The 19,308-nt window shown below is 43.5% G+C and overlaps 1 protein-coding gene across 1 annotated transcript in view; it reads left to right on the plus strand.

The window, feature by feature from the left end:
* The window catches only part of EEPD1 (endonuclease/exonuclease/phosphatase family domain containing 1), a 112,250-nt gene that overhangs the window by 10,414 nt on the left and 82,528 nt on the right, over nt 1–19,308 (plus strand). The window lies entirely within an intron of this gene.

Consider the following 19,308-nt stretch of genomic DNA (forward strand, 5'->3'; position numbering starts at 1 on the left):
AAGTGGTATAGCTTGGATTATAACCCAAGAAATTAGACTCTAAAGTTTAATGATAAAAACGAGTCTGAGTTCACTAATGCTTTTCCATGTACCTGTATTTCATTCATTGCCCTAGCCTGCCTGCCTGCATCCTAGACTAGACGTTCTCCTTCACCAACTTGGTTTGAATTCCCTAGGTCATGATCTTTCATAGATATACTGATCTATAATGATACCTGTGTGTGTCTCTTATATTTGTTTCTTCAGAGTGGAGCAAGGATATTTGCAAAGCAATCTGAGTGCAGGATGCTGTATTTTTATGACTTTTCAGTCTTTAACAGTTGTCTTGCCCACACCTATTATGACAACAGTTTCTTTAAACGACTTGCTCTTATGCAAGCTTCCCAAGCATTTGTCTTAGTTTTCTTAGAAACCACTTCTCGTTCTGCTTACACCCCTGTGTCATCAGTTGATGTCACATTTTAGAAGACCACAGTAACACATACAGCTGACATAAACAAATCTGGGGACGGATACAGCTGACCCTGGGTAAACACATGATGCACAGTTGATCTAGCCAGGAGTACTCCATGTGCCATGGGCATCCATCCCTTGGCATGTTTTCCAAAGGGACTAAGGATAGTCTGGTGGGTCCCCTCGAGTAGAAGTTGGTTAGGAGAATACTTGTGTTGTTTTAAAAAATACTGGTATCTGGGCACCTGGGCCCAAGTTATATTATTTATGTAGCCTAGAGACAATATTTGCACTGTATGTATATTGCAGATCTCTGGCAGTGACTACAGGTTGTTACTGACCCACTATTCTTTTCTCTAGAAGATAGACTCAAAAACTGTTACTAGTTATAAGGTCAAGGGCTCATCGTCCCCAAATTCCCACACCCCCCAAAACTCTCTTGCAACTTTTAGAAATAAAAGAGGTGAAGAAGTAATGAGCTTTTTTTTTTTTTTGACTTAAGACCTGTACTAGTCAGCATTTTCTTCTGTGACATAGATGGGCTGCTTATGAAATTCATGAATAACAGCAAGCTGGGAGGGATTTAAGCAAATGGACTGGACTAGATAAAGTATCTTATAAAGTAAAAAAAAAAAAAAAAAGTACCTTATAAAGTTAAATACATGTCCATACATGTGAACCTGTGTAAGAGACCGTTGTATTGCAGTACCCACGTGCTGACCTCAGTTAAATGCCAGGCAAGACTGTTAGGGGTTGACTTGTAATCTTCAATTATGTTACTATTAATGCTTCCAACATTTCTAATAAAAATGCAAGTAGTTGTTAGGTATCGTTAGAACTTCAACTTAGAAAGAGAAGTTGCTTCTGTCTTTTAAACTCTTGACTAAATTTAATTGAAGAGCTTCTGAGATCATGAGATGGTTGTTCAAAACGGCCATTCTCAACTGTTTATCAAATCTTTGAAAATCAGGCATTTCTTGTCACTGATCTACCAAAACAAGGTATAGAAATAAACTAGGTGATGGGAACTCCCCTCTACTTGCTAGATGGGGTACTGCCCAATTCACAGATAGATAGATCTTCAGGAAAAAAAGAGAAATAAACTGGATGGAGAGTGAGAGGTGATGACAAGATCACCCATAACCCCCGATTTCAAATGCAATGTTTGCCTTCATCAAAGCAGCTGCAGTGTTTTTATTGATTGGTTGTATAGGTAAAGGTTATCCATTTAAATGTATACATTTCTTCTAAATCACAATGATGTCTTCCAATCCTGAGGCTTTTTCCACAGAGAGGGAAAATGATCACCATTTCTGCCAAATGTGCCCTTCAATTCCGAGAAGAAAAAGTGGTTGTTCCTATGGGTAAGATGTATATTGGTTTGCGAGGGCTGTCCTAACAAACTACCACAGACTGGGTGGCCTAAACAACTGAAATTTACTTTCTCCCTATTTGGGAGGTTGTAAGTCCAAAATCAAGGTGTTGGCAGGTTTTTACTTACCCCCTGAGGTCTCTCTCTTTGGTTTGTAGATGACACCATCTTCTGACTGTGTCTCAAAGGGTCATCCCTCTGTACCTGTGTGTGTCCAAATTTCCTCTTCTTATAAGGATGCCAGCCATATTGGATTGGGGCCACGCTAATGGGCCTCTTTTATCTTAATTACTTCTTTAAAGACCCTGCTTCTAAATACAGTCACATTCTGAGGTGCTGGGCGTTAGCATTTCAACGTATGACTTGTGGAGACACAATTCAGCCTATTACAACAAAATGATGTAAGATATATTGCCAGGGATTCCTTCTTGGCTATTTGTGAGGAACCCGCACCTCTGGGTTTTTCCTGGAGAGATGATGATTCAAGGTAGTTGTTTAACCATTTAAATGCTAGAGATCATTGTATTAGAGTTTCCCGATGACAGTCTGCTCTATTAGAGAGATGGCTTTCTTGCCAGCCACAATCAGCATGGATCAGCTCCTATGGGCTGTGATCTTTCTCTCTTTGCAATTGCCAATGCTTGGTTTTCTCCTGAAACGTAGCAGTGACCTGAAACCCTTTACCCACCCTACCGAGGCAGCAGCTCCACTTTGCCGAGTTCCTTGCTTGCCCTTGGCCCGCGAGTTTACCCCTTAGAATGTAGCGCCCTTTAGAATTGTTGAGGGAAGGTGAGATTCAGAGGGACCACCGTGAAGCCAACTCAAGTTCAGCTCTCCTTGGCTTGTGTTGTTAAGCGCTGCAGCTGTGGACTCCCCTGGCTCATGTTTCCCTCCAAAGTGGCCATTCTGTTGTAGTTGCCCGTGTGATGCCATCTGCACGCCTGGACTATATGAACAGCCTGCTTTCAGCACAGTAACAATCAGGAATTTGTGGAAAGAAGAGACCACCCCTGACATTTATTGACCTATTTACTTTGCCCCAAGTGTGATTGCTAAGCCTTTTACCTTCACACCATCCCAGTGAGGTAGATAGAGTGTCCCCATCTTACATATAAGGAAACGTATCTTAAGGAATTTAAGTAAACTTGCTTAACGTCAGATGGTTGGTGAGCATGGAGCAGAAATTCAAAGCCAGGAAGAATTGCTCAGAGCCCAACGTCTTTCATATTCACAGGCAGAGAGTCCATAAACTTGGAGATTTCCTAGACTTTTTATATCTAGAAAGCATGAAGAGACAAGTTTAATCGGAGGGTACTCCCCGGAGTGGGTCCCAGCTGGTATTGAGGAAATCATCCCATTCTGTCATCTGGTGAAGTCAGGAATGTGGGACTTTGGCGTGCTGGATTTTTTTTTTTTTTTTAATGAGATGTAATTTACATGCCATACAATTTAGCCTTCTGAAGTGTACAATTCAGTGGCTTTTTGGTATATTCACAAAGTTGTTCAGCCCTTACCACTATACTAGAACATTTTCATCACCCCTGAAGAAAACTCCATATTAGTGATGCATTAGCAGTCACTCCCCTCCCTCCCTCAGCCTCTGGTAACCAGCCAGCTACTTTCTGTATCTTTGGATTTCCTATTCTGGATAGGTTATATAAATGGGATTATATAATATGTGGCCTTTTGTGTCTGGCTTCTTTTACTTATTAGCATGTTTCAAGGTTCATCCATGTTGTAGCATGTCTATTTCTTTTTTTTAATGGCCGAATAATATTCCATTATGCGGATACACCACATTTTCTTTATCCAGTTGTAACTGATGGACAGTGGGTTGTTTCTGCTTTTTGGCCATTATGAATAATGCTGTGAATATTCATGTGCAAGTTTTCATGTGGGCCTGTGTTTTAATTTCCCTTGGGTATATATGTAGGAGTAGAGCTGCTGAGTCATGCGGTAATTCTATGTCTAACATTTTGAGGAACCGCTGGACTCTTTTCCAGAATGGCTGTACCATTTTATATTCCCCTCAGCAATATATGAGGTCTCCTATTTTGCCACATCCTCTCCAGTACTTGTTATTCTCTTTTTGGTCATAGCCATCATGGTGGGCATGAAGTAGTGTATCATTAGGGGTTTGAGTTGTATTTCCCTAATGACTAATGATGTTGAGCATCTTCTTGTGTGTTTATTGCCATTTGTAGATCTTCTTGGAGAAATGTCTGTGCAGATCTGGGTGGGATGTTTTCACACCTGTTTCCAAGCTGATAAAATACAAGATATTTTTATACTGACTCCCTTTTTATTCCGTATTCCCCCCCTCTTCTTTGCCCCTTAATCGTGGGGTCATTATACTGGAACCTAAACTAGAATAATTCCTCTGTAATAGGAAAAAGTGCTTGCCATCCTACAGGAATAAATATCTCTCGCCCTATTCCTGCCCCCCCCCCTCCCCCCATCCTCCTGCTCAATCTGGGAAGGAACCTGGAGAATTTCACTTTGTGCTTCATTATTCTGGCTGGAGCAGTCTGTCTACACTGGGCTTTTAATACTGTCCTTGGGAAGCACTTGGTGTCCTCTGATTTTTATATTTAAGGTATGTGTTTTGGATGAAACTTTAGCTCTTTTTATCTAAAGCCAAATACAGTACGCCAGGATCTGCACTGAGAGGCGAGCTTTGGATAGTTCGTAACAATATCTGCGAATCACATTCCTGAGCCAGGAAAGAACTTTGAAGGAGCACTGTCCATGGGAGTCTGCCTAAGCCATCACAGACAAATGAAATTTTATATATAATATTTCTATAATTCCTTATTCTTTTGAACCTGGCTGTGGAGATGTCAGTCATGCTCTTCAGTTTATGGCACTCTGTCACCAGTCAATGCTAGGCCCCACTGCCATTTTGTTTTATTTGTCAAATGTCTTCTTCATCCCCTTCCCCATTCATCCCCTTCCATAGATCTCCAGTACGAAGTGTTAAATATATAGCCTGAGACGTAGATTTTAAAAATGGAGTGTTTTTAATCTGAAGAAACCTTGTATTTTTATGGTTGCCAGCTAGTCCTTTGCTCCTGACTACTGCTTAGTCATTGGCCGTGCGTGAGGGCGGGGACCACATATACTTATCCATCTCCAGATGGGGACAAACCAGTCCGCCTTGGGCTCCCTGCCACCAGCGAGGCCAGCATGTCCTTCACATACTTTTCAACCATTTGGATTTACTCTTTGGGGAACAACTTTTCTCACCTTTTGCTCATTTCATAAATTTTACAATTTCCTTAAAATTTTTATTGTTATTATTATTATTTTTAGCTGTTTGGAAGTGTTTGTGCACGTTCTAGATGCCAGTCCGCAGAGATTGCAAAGCTCTTCGCCCAGTCCATCACCCCCTGTCAACTTTGTCTTTGGTAGCCTTCAAGCAACAGAAACTCTTTATTTTTGATATGGTTGATCCTGTAGCTTCCCTTTTGGCTGCTGTTTCACAAACCCATCTCACCCCGAGTTCATGTCTACATTTTCCTCTCCGCCTCAGTTCATAGTTTTCTTTTGCATCTAAGTTTTTAATCTATCTGGAGAACATCTCTGTGTAGGCATAAGGTGGAGAATCCACTCTTACTCTTTCCAGTTTTCCCAATACCATCTGCAAACAAGTTATCCTTTCCCCACTGATTTGGGATGCTGCCATTAGCATCACATTTAATGACCCATTTGTGTTCTCCTATGTTGTTCCCACACTGATACTGTGGCATCTGGTCGGGTGAGTCCCCTCTGTTCTCCTACTAAAAAGTTTCCCTAACCATGTAAATTTTAGAATCAGTTTGCATCTCAAACATCCTGTTGGGGATTTGGGAATTTTGACTGGGATTGCACTGACTTTATAAATGAAGTTTGAGAAAATCTGACGTCAGTGCGACGTTAAGTCCCCCTTTCTTTGAACATCTGTATTTCATTTATTTAAATCTTCTTTTGGAACGTTTCATGGATCTTAACATATTTCTCCATGGAGGTCCTATGCATTCTTTGTTAGGTCAGATCGTAGATACTTTGATTCCCTGTTTTTAAAATCCCCAGAGAATGAAGTTCTACAGTTTTGTTCTGTTATTCATTCTCGTGTTTAACTGTCCTTGTTACCACAATGCTCTTCCTCCACTTGCTGTACATCCTTAATTTGTCGTTTAGGCCTATTTTGTTGACTGTTTCCTGGTAGAAGTAAAAACCAGCCAGTCAGAAGCTCTGTGACATTTGGAAGGCTCGGTTTAATCGCCTTTCACCTTATCCTCTCACCCTAAATAATGTTACTTCATTTTGCCTTTCTCTAGGATTCATATTTTTCAAGGATAAATCAATTCTCTGACTATATTCTAGACTTAAGATTGTCCTCTTTTTTTCTTTTTTAAGTTTATTTATGTTTTAAGGTAATCTCTACACCCAGCTTGGGTCCTGAACCCACAACCCTGAGATCAAGAGAGTGGCAGGCTCTTCCAAATAAGCCAGCCAGGCGCTCTAGAGTGCCCTTCCTGTATGAGTAGATCTACAAATATGAGTGGACTCGGTGGGAGAGCCAAAACAAGTTCCACTGGCTTAAACCAAAAGAAAAAAAAAGTAGTGACCTTAAATTATAAATGTTTAAGTTTAAAATTAACGGATTAATGTTATTTGTGCAGAACAACTCTAGCCGCGAGTCGCATTTGGTCAAATTTGAGATCAAATACCCTAGAATTATTTTTAATAGTTCAAACATCATTTATGGAGTCTCATTTTTATAAATCTTATTTGCTTCTCACGTGTCCGTGGATTCCTGTGTGTCTGACCACAGACATATGTCTGTACATGCCTCCACCCACAGAGTGTCTGGGTATGTGTGAGTTATAAATATACCCATCGTTTTAAATAGATCTTTATCTTTAGTGTTAATTGCTTCTTTCTTCTTCCACTTTCTCAGTAAGTCAAGTTGGGAGGACCTGTATGCGGTTGGCTGTGCAGTGCCTTCTAACTAATTACTTGTAAGTTCTCCTCTGTAGTTGGTTTCAGCCAAGCCCAATAGTACCTGGTGTCTGATTTTACCTAAAAGAACCCAGGTGAAAATGAGAAATTTCTTTTTCTATCAGATTTCCAAATGGCCTGGTGGCTGCTAAAGTCAATGTCAGGTGCCATGACCTAGGTCATTTGCATAGTTCAAGGCCAAACTGTAGTTTGTGTTTGGTGTCCAAGTAGGCGCCTTTAATTTTGATGTGAAACATTTAAATCATGCAAAAAATATATATAAATGGTACTTAAGCCTTTCCCCCCTCTTGTCAATGCATTTTACTTCCTTGAGAACCCAGAGCCCTTTTATCCCACGGTCATTCTTTTAGATCTGTTCCACCCTACCCCATTGGTGCTTGGAATATTACCTTCCTTCTAAGGGCTTGGAAATGCAGACACTCACTTTCCCAGCATCCTTTGCAGCTAGGGCCTAGCTGCTCTGCAGGCTCTGCAGGTGGATGCGTCCATCCTAATCTTTGAGTTGGGAGCCTGTGGCACTGACAGCTCAGGGACGTGAAGAGCTCGCTCTGGCCGTGGGGACAGTTTACACAGGATCGTGTCTCTGGGACAGCAGAGGGTGTGGCTGCTGGCAGTTAGTGATGTGCAAGGGTGGTGCTGTTGGCTGCACAGGCTGCAACTTCGAGTTTGGAATTGTGGCAGAGGGCTTCTCACACCCCGGTTCTGGGGCATGTTTGCCTCTCATTCCTGATTGCCCGGTCTGAGCTTCTTGATATGCTGTCAGTGAAGTACTTTTCTGCTTAAATCAGTCACTGTTGGTGTCTGTTGCTTGCAATCAAGAATCTTGACTGATACACTCTGATATATAGGCCCTCACAGTGGTTTTAAAACTCTTTGTAACCAACAAAACCTTTTCTTAAATGAAGTCACACACATGGGGAAGCCAATGAAAGGAGAGCTTCTCTGGGTGAGGGGCCTGGGAGGGGCCTCCACTGTACAAATCACAGTTGAAATCCATGGCCCTGGATATTAACTGTCCCTGGATCAGTCACTGCCTCTTTGCCCACATTACCCAAGCCCTGTTTTCTCTGCCAGGCAGCCTCTGGATGAGCCGAGGGTGGCATTTGCTACCGGTTGTTCATTGTTTTATGTGTCCAGGCCCCTTCACGTGCCGTCCATTTCCTCTAAGACTCTGGCCTTCTCTCTGATGGCTTTCACCAGGTGAATGGTTACAAACCTGGCCCACATCCAGACCCTATGCAAGTGTGGATACCTGGATCAAAGGACATTTGTTACACATCTCTCTTAGAATCTTCTTCGAAACACACACCCATTTTTAAGATAAAAAACTTAATAGTCAACTACTCAGTGAATTTTGCCCTCACATGTAATAAAGGATGTGCCTTAGAATGACGTCTCTCAGCCTTAGCAATTTTGACTTAAAAATTTTTTTCATTTTGAGGTTATGATAGATTCACATTCTAACATTTTGAACTAGATAATTCTTGGTTGTGGGGACTGGCCTGTGCATTGTGGGATGTTTAGTGACATCCCTGGCCTCTACCCACTAGATGCCAGGAGCACCCTCCTTCTCCAGGTGTGACAACCAAAAATGTCTGCAAACATTCATTGCCAAATGAATGTCCCCTGGGAGGCAAAATTGTCCCCTCTGGAGCCATTTGTAAAGAAGGCACAGAGAACAATGTAACTACTGTGGGGACAAGGGCTCAGCCTGGCTGATTTTCCTTGGCTTTGGTAGAAGTGCTGGACCCTGGGGCACGGGCTGGAAAGGGAAGGAGGGGAGCCAGAGGGGCTGACAAGAAGACCACTTTGTTCCAGTGAGGTTGAAGAAGGGGCGTGGGTGATGTCTCACAGCCGGAGAACTGGGGGACGGGGCAGAGGCTGGGGCATGTACGGTTTCCACCATGGAGCATGTGGTGTGGATGGAGCCGGTGGGATTTGCGTGGACTAGAAAGCCGGGATGAGGAGGTGAGGCCTGATAACCCTTCTGCACCCCCGACCCATGCTGGGACTGCTGAGTAAAGAAGGAACTTGGGAGCCACAAACTGACCCACCTGTCTGGTGATGGGGGTGAACCTGGGATGTGGGAAGGGCAGGAATGCTGAGCAAAGGCCCCTCCCTAAAGAGGACAAAGCAAGGCCTTCCCAAGGGAGATCGATGCACCTGCTGGACTGCAAATCAGTGCAGGAGTGGCCTGGAGAGAATCCCTTCCCTCACACAGTCTGGGGCAGAGCAGAAACCTGGAAGGGAAGAAGAGGTAGATCTAATTATCTCTGGGCCCCATTTTACAATAGAAAAATTGGGTCTCATGGGAGCTTAGGGACTTCAACAAGTTCTCTTATGCAACGGCTATTTGAATAAAATTATTTCTGTCCTCCAGTGCTGAGAAACATCACTATTACAGTTGTGGATGTGTAGGGAAAATATTAGCAGGGTTTCAGATACTCAAGCATTAGTGTTCATACTTCTATGGGGGATGTTATCATTTTCACTTATTAATGACCCTCCCTTAAAATAAACACAAAAGCCCAGTTGAAATAAAGTATTGTTTTTTGTGTGTGCAGAGAAACCTCTCAAATTAAGAAGATAATCGTATTTGACTTTAGATCATGCTAATTTGATATGTGCTTGGCTGTATTATAAATACAATCCTAAATAAATTGCTAATGCCAAAAAGCAGACTAAATCATTTTCAGTAAGGAAGAAGATGTGGGAGGGAAATAGCATATGGTATAAAGTTGTACAACCTAAAAATAAAGCTACTTGGTTCTCCTCAAGACACCTTGAGTGTCTTCTGTGGAAAGAAAAATAATGAATCGAAAAATGATAAAGCATATTTTGGCTTATATTGTTAATGCTTAAATTTTTAGGGAGAGAAAGTGGATCAATGTTTGGGGCTGGTGTGATGGCAAATGGGCACAAGGAAGCTTTCGGGGAGGATTGACGTGCTCTAAAACTGGGTTGTGATGATTGCGTGACTGTAAATTTCCTAAAAATCATTGAATTGTACATTTGCAATGGGAGGATTTTATGGCATGTAAATTGTACCTCACTAAAGTGATCAAAGAGTTATCGCTCTGTGCTTTAGGTAATAGCTTATTTGACTTCTCAGCAGTTTTTCTGTGTCTGTATTTCATCGGCCTTTTTAACAAGTATCTCACTTAAGGTAAATCTTAAACCCTCTATCCCTCATCCTTTTCTCCTGGAAAATGGGGGGGGGGATAGTGCACCTCCTTGGAGGTTGTTGGGACATGTAACTGAATTAGTGAGTATAAAGCACATACAGCATCCTCTCATCCTGGTGTTATCGTAACCACCATCATTATCATCATCGGTATTCAAGGCACTTGTCATTTCCTTCTCTGTCTTGGCCCAGGCCTGCCTCTGAGCCTCCCGCACCTTCCTTTCCACATGCTGCAATTAGGCTGCAGCTTCTAAAAGGACAACTTGATCTTTCTGAAAACCCCGTGGTAGGTGGTTCCCCACAGCTCTTTGGGTAGAGTCCAGACTCCCTGTAGTAATAGGGACCCCCACCCCAACGGGTCCCCTTTGTCTCTGGCCTCACCTTAAGCTCTCCAGCCATCTCTCAGCTTTCTGTGCTTCTGCCAGTCAGGAATGCTTCCCCTTCCCCATCTGGGCTCTTCCTGGGAGGGTCTCTCCACCATTTTTTCTTTCTGTAGGTGCTTGTATCCCTGTGGCTCCGGGAGAAGCCAGCCTGGAGCCTGTATCAGGCCCTTCCCAAGCCCTTCAGCACTGGTCATTACTTTCTACCTGCCATGAGCCCCATAAAGTAGGGCGTGCGCACCTATGCCACCTATATCACCTACGCCAGCACCGTGCCTGGCACTTGATCACCAACCTTGAAGAACAGCTGTGTCTTTCAAGTGCTGGTTTGCCTTCCTGGTTCAGTTGCCCCGGGGAAATAGCCTGCTAAGTGTGTGTTCTGTTCATCTTGGGAGGCCTCACGTCTGGAACCCTTTCTCTTTGGGTCTTTGTTCCAGAGAAAGCTCCGTTTTGTCTTCCGTAGGTTTGACTTAAACTGGAAAAGACATATGACCTTAGCATTTTACAGGATGGTACCTTTCCAAGGCGAAGATCTTTCTCCATCTGATCTCCTGGGAATCTTAAAGCCCTAAATTAGAAATGCTTTCTTTGCATGGAATAAAAGAGCTTACCCATTAGCCATCTGCTCACCTGCACACCAACTTTTTCCTGTGGAGATGCTCTTCAGTTTTTCTACGCGTGTATTTTAAAAATGTAATTAAACAAAGCAATGTTTCCATTTTAATCTGAGGGATTCTGTTGTTTAGCTCCTACTCTGGTAATCAGCCTTTCCCTCCCCCCCCCCCCCCCCCCCGCCACTGCTGGGCCAGCGGGGGCTGGCAATTCCCTGGAGTTTTATTGATGTGAATTTTATCTCATCCTTTTAGCATTACTATATATAGAAATGCCATATAGAAACTCTATACATGTATGTGTATATATGTACATACGGTAACTATATATACAGTAAAACCTTGGATCAAGTAACTTGTTCTGCAAGTGGTGTTTTGCAAGACAAACAAACATTTCTAATAAATTTTAACTTGGTAAATGAGCGATGTCTTGCAATATGAGTTCTATGTGACACCAAACGTTGCATGATCACAGCTGAACCAGCGGTTCATCTCTCCCTCTCCTTCTCTCACTCCCTCTCTCTCTCTCTCTCTCCCCTACCTCTCCCTCTCCCTCTCCCTCTTCCTCTATCTCTTGTTGCGGGATTGTGGCTGATCGGCTCCCATGCTCGGATGCTCGGTCTCAGGCTGCGGTGTTTGGCGGAAACCAGTGATTTTTCCGAACGTTGGAAGGTGCCCACCACAGTGTATTTTTGGTCACTTCAGAGCACCTATGGACGGTCCTTTGATTGCCCAAACAAGAATAAGGAATGCTTTGCTTCATTCTAGGTCGTTGGATAGGTTCCTTGTTAAAGTTGCACAAAAAGAAAAAGATTCCATTGAGCCAACAGAGAGCAGTGATGCTGTTAGTGATGGTGAAAGTCGTCCTACGCGATAACCTTCCTCTCTCTTGTCTCCCTCACGTCAGCCACAAAGGTTTATCAGAGATAAGTGTGGGTCAATTTGTTTATTTTACTTTATAGTTTGTGTTTTCTTCATCGTTTTGTGTTATATTACAGTATTGTAATCATTTTTATATGAATATTTCTGGGTTGTGGAATGAATCCTCCGAGTTTCCGTTATTTCTTATGGGGAAATTCACTCTGATATACAAGTGCTTTGGATTACAAGTGTGTTTCCAGAACGAATTATGCTCGCAACCAAGGTTTTACTGTATATAACCAAGGATATACGATATCAAGAATATCGGTGGTGCTCTAAGGATGGTGGCGGTAGGGATGCATTATTTTAAAATTAGAAACAGGATTGCAACCACGTAGAAGCTTATCTACGTGCAGTGGTTTGCAGACTTGCACAATCAGCAGAAGCTTTTCCTGAAAGGAACTTGTAGGTGGGACTCCACAATGTGCACAGTACACACCCCCGTGTGAGCACGAAGGGCTGGGGCCTGGAGTCTTGCCCACGTAACTTCCCCTCGCAGCGCTGCTCAACCCTCTTTGTGCTTCACAACTACCTAAAGGAGCTTTGAGGATGTGTTCCCACGCCCGCTTCCACCCCAAGATGCCCCTGTGCTGGCCCGGGGTGGGGCGGGGCGTGGGAGTTTTCCTCAGGGCTCGCTCCTGCTGCTGAGGGCAGCAGGTTGAGAACTGTCCCTCCCAGCAAGTGAGCAACGACTCCAAGAGGCGCTCGGGTACGGAACTATAGAGCAGTCCGAAAGGCTCTCTGAAGACTCTTCTCCACAAAACCAGATTCACGGATAAAGGAATTGGGTAACTGGCAGGGCATGATATGCTCAGAATAATTGTGCAACCACAGGAGGAAGTGCCATGGGATAATTCTCCACTTGTGCAGTAGGCGTGGCAGTCTTCTGTCTGATTTACCATTTGTCTCGTCATTAGCAGATGGCACGGCCCATCGTAGCCCTTCACCGCTTGGCCCGACAGGGGGTTTTAAAGATAAAGGTGGCAGGGGAGGGGAGAGGTGATGGGACCACAGCTATTTGCTTCCTTCTCCTCTTGCGCTGCTCACTCTCCTTTCCCATTATGGGCTAGTGGAAGAAAGGTGTCCAGAAAGGCTCAGGTCTACCCTGATGTCCCTTCCCAGAAACCAGGGCCATGGTGCCTCTGCCTGGCACTGCTTTTGGAGTCTCGGGGAGCATGTGACTGTCTTCATAGTTGTAGCTTGTCCTCAACCATAGAAATAGGGAGGAGAAATGACCCCCTCGGGACACAGGCATGGTGGCTCACAGGCAGGGTGAGAAGCACCTTGGGTTGGTTTGTATCTTGAGGATCTTTCCTATTCTTAGTCCCCAACCACCCCCCTCATTTTAGATGGAAATGTGGGTACATTCAGAAAGACTTTGGTGTAGGAGGTAAATAATTATGGCAACACAGTTAGAAAACATCCAAGTTTCTCTTGGTGCCCCTGAGACCTCAGCACCTTAGACCAGCAGGGAAATAGAGCGCATGGCGTCCCTTTTCAGATACTTGTTTGGTGCATTTACTTTTATGTCCCACATGCTCAGTTGTTCTTTCTCCAACTCTTTGTAGTATGAACAAGAAGGAGGAGGAGGAGAAGGGGCAGGGCACCCGGACAGCCTTGCCACAGAATATTATCCCCCTCTCTAGTGTTGCCAACAAAAGCACGGATTCCTAAGACTCCCTACCCCAATTGTCATCTCTTATGTTTTTTACCATTGACTAATTGACTAAAGCCATCGATAAAAATAAAGATGATTTTTAAAATGGTAGACTGGGGGGTGGGTGGGATTAAAATCTGTGATCTGCTGCTGGGAGTTTATCTTGCAAACAAACCTAAACACATCTGAGGGAAGTCTGGATAAGGTTGCATGTTGTTTGTGACAACAAAGCCTAGAAATAGCTTGTGTTTCTACTGTTAACAGACTAGGCCCAGCCACACAAAGAGGACTCTCTGCAGCTGTCACAGAAGAAACAGAAGGTCCGTGCAAAAAGCTAGCCATTCTGTATTGTAGAGATCCAATAAAATGGTAATCCATGGTGAGGGACACATAGGGGTAGGGACAGGGTGTGGAAGGGACAGGGGACGGGTGGGGGAAGCCAGATCTCTCAGCGTGTGTCTCTATTAGCACCTTGATTTTTTGAAGTGTGTGAATGTATTTCCTTTAAAAAATTATATACAGATAAAAATATCTCCAATATGGTTTTATGTAATGCTAAATCAGCAGACTGCTTATTATTTTGTAATTAAAACCAGACTGGTTTCAACAGCTTTTTCCTTGCCTAAGTTCCCATCAAGCTTTCATATTCCTTCCATTGGGTCTTCACAAGGAAGTTATGGACTTTCTCAGGGGCATGTGGCCAGAAGTGGGCAGGCAGGCTGGAAATTTCTGGAACTCAGTCTGCACCATCATAGAATAGAAGCAAAGAGCTTCCTTCCCTTCAGCAGATGGACATGGGACCGCCATGCAGATGCAGGCATTAAAATGGCACCCTTGAAGTAAAATCCAGTATCCTGGGTATTTTCACCCTTTTAAAAAAGTTTTTTTAATATTTATTTATTTTTGAGAGAGAGAGACAGAGCATGAGGGGGCTGGCAGAGAGAGAGGGAGACACAGGATCCGAGGCAGGCTCCAGGCTCTGAGCTGTCAGCACAGAGCTCAATGTGGGGCTCAAACTCATGAACCACGAGATCATGACCTGAGCTGAGGTTGGACACTTAACCAACTGAGCCACCCAGGTGCCCCTCTTTTCACCCTTTTAAAGTTCTGCTTCACTTCTATAAGTGCTCTTTAGGGTGTCCATGTCCAGTTATGCTCCACTGTTCATGTGTTGATGACCTTTGACCTCTTGCCTTTTCCTTTCTCCGTGGACAGCAGTAACCACGGCCGCCCCTAAGTTCTGGTGTTGGTGAGTCAGGGCTTCTTAGGTGGATGGGGTCAGGCAGACCTCAGAGAGGAGGGCCCAGAAGGGTGCCAGTCCTTCTCTGTAATCCCCTGCTTCTAAGCCAGCTCACATTCCAGTTTGTAGAACTGTTCTCAAATTTGAGCAGCTGACTGTGGGCTGTTCCTGAGTGTCTTTGGATGTGCAGATGGCACACACACATCATCGTGTTCTCCACAGAGACTGGAACCTGGCTTACTTGGCACATGTTTTGTACTTGGCTAACACACAGTCAAGTTGTGCTCTTGGGAGGAGATGATGAAGACCCAGTAAGGCTGAGCATGGTCTCTGTTTGAAAAATCTGATCACATCTACCTACTAGACCATCCTGACCGAGGGCTCCGCGGAATTGTACACTTGCCTTCTGTCGCCGGAAGCTCACTGTGGGGATGTTGTCAGGACACTGCCAGTCAGTGCAGTGGCTTCACCCCAATGGGGGAGCAGCTTTGCTCCAAGTAACTTACATTTTTGTTTGTTTTCCTCCAACTTTGTGAGTTTTCCCACAGTACTTTGGCTGCTCAAGGCACAGATTGGTATTCCGTTATCAATAATTGTGTAGATCTCATAACCTGGATGATCTGTCTCTCTGGGCCTGTCTCCCCATTCTCGTCAGATGATTCCCAGCCCTTATTTTTAAAATCTATATTCTACTTTATTGTATAGTTTCACAAAAGTCATAAATTCTTTATGGAATAAGGCTGAATAGAAGCAAAGAAGCAAATTTTGTGTCTTAGGTTCTTCTCAACTTGACCTGAGCATTTTTTTAACCTTTCTCTGGGATGAGGGTTGGGAGATTTTTTTTCTGCAAAGGGTCAGGGAGTAAATATTTTTGGCTTTTTGGGCCATACCATTTCTGTTGCGGATTACTCTGTTCACTGTCATGGAGTGAAAGCAGCCACAGACAACACACCAAAGGTAGCTGTGTTCCAGTAAAACTTTATAGATACTAACATTTGAATTTTATATAATTTTCTCATGTTAAAGAATATTCTTCTTTTGCTATTTTTCAACCATAAAAAGATGTCAAAACCATTCTTTGTTTACAAGCTGTACAGAGACAAGTGGCAGACTGGATATGGCCTGTGGGTGTGCAGTTTGCTGATGCCTGCTCTAAATCACTGATGTCTTTTGATCACTTCTAAGAAAAAGGAGGCCTCACATACACTCAGCTGCTCACAGTGTTGAACCCACAGCCCATCTTATCCAAGTGACCATCACAGAGTCAAGAATCAAGTGGACCCTGGGAATATCAGACCTGGGAGTGCGTGAGGGCAGGAGATACCTCTGGAAGGACAAATCTATATTTCTTCCTTCCCCTGGAGAATTCCAGTCCCTTCAGTTTGAAGCAAGAATTACACTATAGTTCTCTCCCATAACCAGGAGGCAGGCTGTTGACTCCCTTTGCTTTTTTTTTTTTTTTAATTTTTTTTTTCAACGTTTATTTATTTTTGGGACAGAGAGAGACAGAGCATGAACGGGGGAGGGGCAGAGAGAGAGGGAGACACAGAATCGGAAACAGGCTCCAGGCTCTGAGCCATCAGCCCAGAGCCCGACGCGGGGCTCGAACTCACGGACCGCGAGATCGTGACCTGGCTGAAGTCGGACGCTTAACCGACTGCGCCCCCCAGGCGCCCCACCCTTTGCTTTTTAAAATAGAATTTTTTGTAAAACCACAAAAACTTTCATAAAATATCGGTAAGAGGTAAAGAATTAGTGATACGATGAATACCCATAGGCTACCGCCCAATGTAAGAAAGAGAACACCATTATTTTAAAGTTTCTTTTGTTCCCTCCACACACAGAGATGACTCCTTGGGGAATTTGTGTTCATCGTTTCATTTCTTTTCTGGAGAGTTTTGCCACATGTGTCTGTGTCCATAAACAGATGCATTGTTGAATTTTATATCATGGAGTAAAGTGCCACGTTATTTGTAGCTCAATTTTTGTTGCACTCAGCCTCACGCTCCCGAGGTTCATCCATGCCTGTAGCCGTAACTTATTCAGCTCCACTGCTGTGCTGTTCCATTGTGTGGGTGTACCACAGTCTACTTATCCATTCTACTGTTGATGGGCATTTAGACTGTTTCCAGTCTTCTGTTATCACAGGCAGTATTGCTGCAAACATTCTTATATTTGTCTCTTGGTGCATGTGGGCAAGAATTTCTCTTGGGAGTAGATTAGAAGTAGACTGGCCGGCTTTTGGCGTCTGATTAATAAATTTTTATTTTATTGATCATGCTAGCATCAAGCATCCCTTTGCCAGACAGGATTTAACAGTGATTGGTGAACACGTAGATTCCCAGATCCCGTGCTCCCAACTCCTGTGAGCTGTGGCCCCACACATTATTACCCTAGAAAGATGTTGAGCTTTCCAACTGATGAAGGTCGCTGGTAAGATACGAGCCTCCTGAGTTGGAGATGGCTTCTGTAAGGGAGGCAGAATCACGCCTCTGCATCTGTTCATGGTTCCTAAGCAGCCTTGATGTTTCACTGGGTACCCTTTGTGTTAGTGGCAGTGTGTTTGTTTGGCGTGTTGTTAGGCTTTGTAGGGATCATATGCTCTATATCAAGTTTCTTTTAAGCTCCATAGAAGGCCTTCACCTTGGCATAAAAGTGTACAGCATAAATCAGAATATCCCTTTACCAACTGGCAAAAGGGATTTAACACAAGGACCATTTAACACAAGCTGTGATAAGTATAGATACTTGAGGTGCATTTACTCCCCTTTTCCTTTCCAGAGATTAGATTTATTTTGCTTGGTGGGTTTCTTATTTTTCCTGGCATTTGTAGGAAATCAGCAGCATGTGATCCTGTCTTTGCATTCCCCAGGGTTCCAGAGGCCAGGTGGCCGAGGCTCTGTTGGCACCCAGACCCCACTGTAACACCTCTCCAGGCCCTCCCTCTCTCAAGTAGTAGGACACCGATTTCTCCTGCCACTTTCCTTCCTTTTGTCTTTTACACTCCTCTTCCTCAAAAATCTAGCTGTCTCATCTTTAGCTTCCTCAGGGTTCACAATAAAGGATGCTAATGGCCAGTGGGGAAGGGGCTGTCAGGCAGATTGGCTCTTCTGATCCCAGAAAGTTTATCCCAAGTGGGATCAGCCTGAAGTTCTGACCGTGCTTTCCAGAGGGAGAAGCAGGGCTCATTCCCCTGGCTTCAACTCCAGACCTTCACTAGGAGTCTTAGAGGGTTCTGTCAGCCTCGTTTAAGGACATAAGAAACACATCCCCACATCTTCCTATTGGATTATGAAAATATAGCTGCAGCCTACTGGAAGGACCCAAATAATTGTCTGTTTTTCCCTTCACAACTTCATAAATCAGGATTTCTGCATTAAGCTAAGGGGAATAGCGTGAATCAAGGCAAGCAATTAAAAGTAATTCAAAATAAATGGACAGTTAGGAATGCATAAATGTGTACTTGTGGGTGGAGGTATAGGCAGGGTCATTGCTGTGGCAGGGGTATATACAAAATTTGGACCGATTAAAAGTTTGCAAGCTAACCATTCTTTTAGCAGTGTTAGGAACTATTATTCGAAATGTTAGATACCAAACTCCTGCCGCATCACGTGTTTCTATAATGTAGGCTAGCTTCTATACTGTTATGATGGTAAATATGGCAGTGATATCCGTATATTATGGAAGTCATTTGTTCCACATTAATATGTATTAATATTTTCCAGCAGTGCACAAATCGAGCAGAACTCTGCAAGCCAAGGAGGAACCCATTCACCTTGTTCTTGGTTTGTTTTGGCTGCGCACTCTGTTCCGGAAGTGACTTTGCCGGATCTGTCTGAGCGCTGTGCAGTTTGCCCTTTGTCATTAGAACTTAACATCTCCAATTCCCCCATCTTTCAATCAAGCCACCTTTACCTCTTAGAATTTTAGGCGAAGTCTTCTTTTTAAAAATTTTTTAAAGTTGTGGTAAGACATACATAACTAGAAATTTACAGTTTCACCATCTTTAAGTATATAGTTCATTGGCACTAAGAACATTCACATTTTTATGCAAACATCACCACAAGACATCTCTAGAACTCTTTTTTTTCTTGCCAGACTGAAATGACGTGCCTGTGAAACACTAATTCCCCATTCCCCTTTCTTCCCCCGACCCCTTGCAACCTCCGTGCTGATTTCCATCTCCGTGAATTTGACTACTCTTAAGTACCTCAGATAGTGGAAATATACAGTATTTGTCCTTTTGTGACCGGCTAGTTTCACTTAGCTTAATGTCCTCAAGGTTTATCCATGTTGTAGCGTGTGTCCAAATTTCTTTCCTTTTTAAAGCTTAAGAATATTCTACTGTATGTATATGACACATTTGGTTTATCTATTCACCTGTCTGTAGACACTTGGGTTGTTTCTACCTTTTGGCTGTTGTGAATAATCCTGCTATAATACAGGTGTACAAATAACTGTCTGTAAGTCCTGTTCCTCTACTTCC

The sequence above is a fragment of the Felis catus genome, chromosome A2 (assembly GCF_018350175.1).
Source record: "Felis catus isolate Fca126 chromosome A2, F.catus_Fca126_mat1.0, whole genome shotgun sequence".
Classification (NCBI taxonomy): domain Eukaryota; kingdom Metazoa; phylum Chordata; class Mammalia; order Carnivora; family Felidae; genus Felis; species Felis catus.